Source organism: Anomalospiza imberbis, unplaced genomic scaffold (genome assembly GCF_031753505.1).
Source record: "Anomalospiza imberbis isolate Cuckoo-Finch-1a 21T00152 unplaced genomic scaffold, ASM3175350v1 scaffold_651, whole genome shotgun sequence".
Classification (NCBI taxonomy): domain Eukaryota; kingdom Metazoa; phylum Chordata; class Aves; order Passeriformes; family Viduidae; genus Anomalospiza; species Anomalospiza imberbis.
In genome coordinates, this window is record NW_027100264.1 from 54,607 (window position 1) to 60,692 (window position 6,086).

The following is a 6,086-nucleotide window of genomic DNA, read 5'->3' on the forward strand; positions in this document are numbered from 1 at the left end:
TAAATTGGGGGAGACCCCTAGATTAGAGTGAAACCCTAAATTGGGGTGAAACCGTTAAACTGGGGGGGTTGATCCCCAAACCAGGCTCTGACCCTTAAATTTGGGGTGACCCCCAAGTCGAGGGTGACCCCCAAGTTAGAGGTGAACCCCCAGTTGGGGTGGGGGAGGGGCAGGCGTGGGCGCTCCCCCCCCATTTTGGGGGGGGTGGGGGGAGGTTGTAATTTATGGGGTTCGTTAATGAGGAGGGGGGAGGGGGGGCGCTCGTTGGTGGCGGTTTTGGGGGTTTGGGGGGGAAGTCCTTTGCCCCTCCCCCACCCCCCCCTTAATTTTGCTCTTTTCACTTTCGGGGTTGTTGGTGGGGGAGGGGAAGCGAATTTCGGGGAATTTCAGTTTTTGGGGGGGAAGTTAATAAAAGTTTTATTGATTTTCGACCTGTGACTCTTTTTTGGGGAGAGGGGAGACCCCAAAACTCCTCATTTGGGGACACCTGGACACAACCTGGGCACCTGTGGTGGCCCTGAGGAACTTGAGGGGGTGTGGAGGAAGTCACGGTGGGTCATGGGAGAACATCATGGTTGGGTCACGGTGGCCATGGGGAGTGGTGGCCATGGTTGGGTCATGGCAGCCATGGTTGGGTCATGGTGGCCATGGTTGGGTCGTGTTGGCCACGGTTGGGTTGTGGTGGCCATGGCTGGGTCGTGGCGGTCATGGTTGGGTCATGGCGGCCACGGTTGGGTTGTGGTGGCCACGGTTGGGTTGTGGTGGCCACGGTTGGGTCATGGCAGCCACGGTTGGGTCATGGGACCATGGCTGTTTTATGGTGGCCATGGTTGGGTCATGGTGGCCACGGTTGGGTCATGGTGGCCATGGTTGTGTCATGGCGGCCACGGTTGGGTCATGGTGGCCATGGCTGTTTTATGGTGGCCACGGTTGGGTCATGGTGGCCATGGTTGGGTCGTGGTGGCCACGGTTGGGTCATGGTGGCCATGGCTGTTTTATGGTGGCCACGGTTGGGTCGTGGTGGCCACGGTTGGGTCATGGTGGCCATGGCTGTTTTATGGTGGCCATGGTTGGGTCCCCCTTGGTTGCTCCCCCACTCCCTCCAGGACCCCTTTAGGGGCCCCCAAACTCTCAGGTGACATTTTGGGGTGCCCTGTGTCACTCTGACCCCCCCCGGGTCACATTTTGGGGTCCCCCGGACCCCCCAAACCCTCAGGTGACATTTTGGGGTGCCCTGTGTCACTCTGACCCCCCCCGGGTCACATTTTGGGGTCCCCCGGACCACCCCAAACTCTCAGGTGACATTTTTGGGGTGCCCTGTGTCACTCTGACCCCCCCCGGGTCACATTTTGGGGTCCCCTGGATCCCCCAACCCTCAGGTGACATTTTGGGGGGTCCCAGGTCCCCCTGGACCCTTTTGGGGTCGCATTTCGGGGTCCCCAAATCGCGGGCGTCCCTTTTGGCGGGAAAAGCCGAGACCCCGCCCACAGAGGGCGGAGACAACCCAAATCGCTCTCAGTCCATATATGGAGATGGGGGCGTGGCGAACAGATTGTCCGCCAGGGGGCGTGGTCACCAGGGGGCGTGGCCTCCGCGCTGTCATGGCGGCGCCCACGGTGGACGGTGCGCGTTGTTGGGGGGGGGGCGGGAGGATTTGGGGTGGTTTTGGGGGATTTTGGGATTTTGGGGGCGATTTTGGGTTTTTTTGCGGGTGGGGGCGGGGCTCTGACCTCTCCCCTCCCCCCGCAGCCCTCAGGGGGTCCCCGCCCCCCCCGGGACCCCTCAGGACTCGGCCCCGGAGGAGCCCCGAGGAGCTCGAGTGAGTTTTTTTTTGGGGGGGGAGTTTATTTTGGGGTGGGGTCTCCGACTCCCTGAGGGGTTTTGGGGTCCCTGACCTCCCCCCCAACGCCGGCTCTCCCCCAGTTTCCCCCAGTACGAGCTGGGCCGCCCCCCCCCGCCAGGTTTGGGGGCGCGGGAGGAATTCGCGCGGCGCCCCGAAAATTTCCTGCGAGGCTGCAAATGGTGAGGGACCCCAAAACCGCCCCAAAACCCCCAAAAAATCACCCCCAAAACCCCCCAAAAACCACCCAAAAATCACCCCAAAATCACCCCAAAAATCACCCTAAAACCGCCCCAAAATCACCCCAAAATCACCCCAAAAATCACCCCAAACCCCCCCCAAACTCACCCCAAAATCACCCCAAAATCACCCTAAAATCACCCCAAAGCCCCCCAAAAATCACCCCAAAAAATCACCCCAAACCCCCCCCCCAAACTCACCCCAAACTCACCCCAAAATCACCCCAAAAATCAACCTAAAACCACCCCAAAACCCCCCAAAAATCACCCCAAAACCCCCCAAAATCACCCCAAAATCACCCCAAAATCACCCTAAAACCACCCCAAAGCCCCCCAAAAATCACCCCAAAAATCACCCCCAACCCCCCCCCAAACTCACCCCAAAACCCCCCCAAAATCACCCCAAAATCACCCCTAAAATCACCCCAAAGCCCCCCAAAATCACCTAAAATCACCCCAAAGCCCCCCCAGAATCACCCCAAAACCCCCTCGGGGAGAGGCCTGGGGTCCCTGGGGGTTCCTTGGGAGGGTTTTGGGGTCCCCTGGGGGTTATTTGGGGGTGACAGTGGGGGTCTCCTGGGGGTTATTTTGGGGTGACAATGGGGGTCTCCTGGTGGTTATTTTGGGGGTGACAATGGGGTGACAATGGGGGTCTCCTGGGGTTATTTGGGGGTGACAATGGGGGTCCCCTGGGGGTTATTTGAGGGTGACAATGGGGGTCTCCTGGGGGTTATTTTGGGGTGACAGTGGGGGTCTCCTGGGGGTTATTTGGGGGGTGACAATGGGGGTCTCCTGGGGTTATTTGGGGTGACAGTGGGGGTCTCCTGTTGGTTATTTAGGGGTGACAATGGGGGTCTCCTGGGGGTTATTTTGGGGTGACAGTGGGGGTCTCCTGGGGGTTATTTGGGGGTGACAATGGGGGTCTCCTGGGGGTTATTTTGGGGTGACAGTGGGGGTCTCCTGGGGGTTATTTTGGGGTGACAATGGGGGTCTCCTGGGGGTTATTTTGGGGTGACAGTGGGGGTCTCCTGGGGGTTATTTGGGGGTGACAATGGGGGTCTCCTGGGGGTTATTTGGGGTGACAATGGGGGTCTCCTGGGGGTTATTTTGGGGGTGACAGTGGGGGTCTCCTGGGATTATTTTGGGGTGACAATGGGGTGACAATGGGGGTCTCCCTGGGGGTTATTTGAGGGTGACAATGGGGGTCTCCTGGGGGGTTATTTGGGGTGACAGTGGGGGTCTCCTGGGGGTTATTTTGGGGGTGACAGTGGGGGTCTCCTGGGGGTTATTTGGGGGTGACAGTGGGGGTCTCCTGGGGGTTATTTGGGGTGACAGTGGGGGTCTCCTGGGGGTTATTTTGGGGTGACAGTGGGGGTCTCCTGGGGGTTATTTGGGGGTGACAATGGGGGTCTCCTGGGGGTTATTTTGGGGTGACAGTGGGGGTCTCCTGGGGGTTGTTTTGGGGTGACAGTGGGGGTCTCCGGGGGGTTATTTTGGGGTGACAATGGGGGTCTCCTGGGGGTTATTTGGGGGTGACAATGGGGTGACAATGGGGGGTCTCCTGTTGGTTATTTTGGGGTGACAGTGGGGGTCTCCTGGGGGTTATTTGGGGGTGACAATGGGGGTCCCCTGGGGTTATTTGGGGGTGATAGTGGGGGTCTCCTGGGGGTTATTTGGGGGTGACAGTGGGGGTCTCCTGGGGGTTATTTGGGGTGACAATGGGGGTCTCCTGGGGGTTATTTGGGGGTGACAATGGGGGTCTCCTGGGGTTATTTTGGGGGACAGTGGGGGTCTCCTGGGGGTTGTTTTGGGGTGACAATGGGGGTCTCCTGGGGGTTATTTGGGGGTGACAGTGGGGGTCTCCTGGGGGTTGTTTTGGGGTGACAGTGGGGGTCTCCTGGGGGTTATTTGGGGGGACAGTGGGGGTCCACTGGGGGTTATTTTGGGGTGACAGTGGGGGTCCCCTGGGGGTTATTTGGGGGGTGACAGTGGGGGTCCCCCCAGGGCCCCCGACGGCTCCTGCGTCCTCACCTGCAGCAACGACAACGCCCTGAGGATCTTCGACCTCCCCTTCCCCCCGGGACCCCCCCCGGGGGGCGCCCCTCCCCCAGCTGGTGGGGCTGGGGTCCTGGGAGAGGGGATTTGGGGGGGCTGGGGGTCAGGATGGGGGGGGGTTTGGGGTCACTTTGGGGGGGTTTGGGTCACTCTGGGGGGGTTTGGGGTCCCTTTGGGGGGGTTTGGGGTCACTTTGGGGGGGGGTTGGGGTCACTCTGGGGGGGTTGGGGTCACTCTGGGGGGGTTTGGGGTCACTCTGGGGGGGGTTGGGGTCACTTTGGGGGGGTTTGGGGTCACTTTGGGGTCACTCTGGGGGGGGGTTGGGGTCACTTTGGGGGGGTTTGGGGTCACTTTGGGGGGGTTGGGGTCACTTTGGGGGGGTTTGGGGTCACTTTGGGGGGGTTGGGGTCACTTTGGGGGGGTTTGGGGTCACTTTGGGGGGGTTGGGGTCCCTTGGGGTCACTCAGGGTCACTTTGGGGCCAGTGGTCATTCGGGGGTCAGTGTTGACTCTGGGGTCACTCAGGGGTCACTCAGGGGTCACTTGGGGTTACTCTGGGGTCACTCGGGGTCACTCTGGGGTCACTCAGGGGTCACTTGGGGTTACTCTGGGGTCACTCAGGGGTCACTCCCAGGTCACTCTGGGGTCACTCAGGGGTCACTCCCGGGTCACTCAGGGGTCACTTGGGGTCACTCTGGGGTCACTCAGGGGTCACTCAGGGGTCAGTGGTCACTCGGGGGTCAGTGGTCATTCAGGGTCACTCAGTGGTCACTTGGGGTCACTCAGGGGTCACTCAGGGGTCAGTGGTCACTCGGGGTCACTCAGGGGTCACTCGGGGTCAGTGGTCATTCAGGGTCACTCAGTGGTCACTTGGGGTCACTCTGGGGTCACTCAGGGGTCAGGGGTCACTCAGGGGTCAGTGGTCATTCAGGGTTACTCTGGGGTCACTTGGGGTCACTCTGGGGTCACTCAGGGGTCAGTGGTCACTCGGGGTCACTCAGGGGTCACTCGGGGTCGCAGGTCCCGGCCGTGCAGGTGGCCGAAGGTGACACCATCTACGACTTCACCTGGTACCCCCTGATGGACTCCAGCGACCCCCCCCAGCTGCCTGTGAGGCACTGGGAGCACTGGGAGGAACTGGGAGGGACTGGGAGGGAACTGGGAGGGACTGGGGGAGACTGGGAGGGAACTGGGAGGGACTGGGAGGGAACTGGGATGGACTGGGATGGACTGGGAAGGACTGGGGGGAAACTGGGAGGAACTGGGAGGGACTGGGAGGAACTGGGAGGGACTGGGAGGAACTGGGAGGGAACTGGGAGGGACTGGGAGGAACTGGGAGGGACTGGGGGAGACTGGGAGGAAACTGGGAGGGACTGGGAGGGAAACTGGGATGGACTGGGATGGACTGGGAAGGACTGGGGGGAAACTGGGAGGGAACTGGGATGGACTGGGGGAGACTGGGAGGGACTGGGGGGCACTGGGAGGGACTGGGATGGACTGGGAGGGACTGGGAGGGACTGGGAGGGACTGGGGGAGACTGGGAGGGAACTGGGATGGACTGGGGGGGAACTGGGAGGGACTGGGGGAGACTGGGAGGGACTGGGGGGCACTGGGAGGGACTGGGATGGACTGGGAGGGACTGGGGAAGGACTGGGGGGGATTGGGGGGGGCTGGGATGGAACTGGGATGGACTGGGAAGGGACTGGGAGGGACTGGGAAGGGACTGGGGTGTACTGGGCGGAACTGGGAGGGAACTGGGATGTACTGGGGGGCACTGGGAATGGACTGGGGGGGGGTGTACTGGGAGCAGGGGTGGTTCCTGGGAGGTCGCTACTGGTCTGCACTGGTCCATGCTGGTCCGTACTGGTCCGTACTGGTCCGTACTGGTCCATACTGGTCCATACTGGTCCGTACTGGTCCGTACTGGTCCATACTGGTCCATACTGGTCCGCA

General features: G+C 61.4%; 1 long non-coding RNA gene across 1 annotated transcript; it reads left to right on the forward strand.

Annotated features, from left to right (window-relative positions):
* The first annotated feature begins 1,898 nt into the window (after window positions 1–1,898).
* On the forward strand, window positions 1,899–5,426 carry LOC137467500 (uncharacterized). Its single transcript, XR_010995541.1, has 3 exons — window positions 1,899–2,022; window positions 4,084–4,193; window positions 5,154–5,426. It is a non-coding gene; the product is annotated as an uncharacterized lncRNA (long non-coding RNA).
* Window positions 5,427–6,086: the final 660 nt, after the last annotated feature.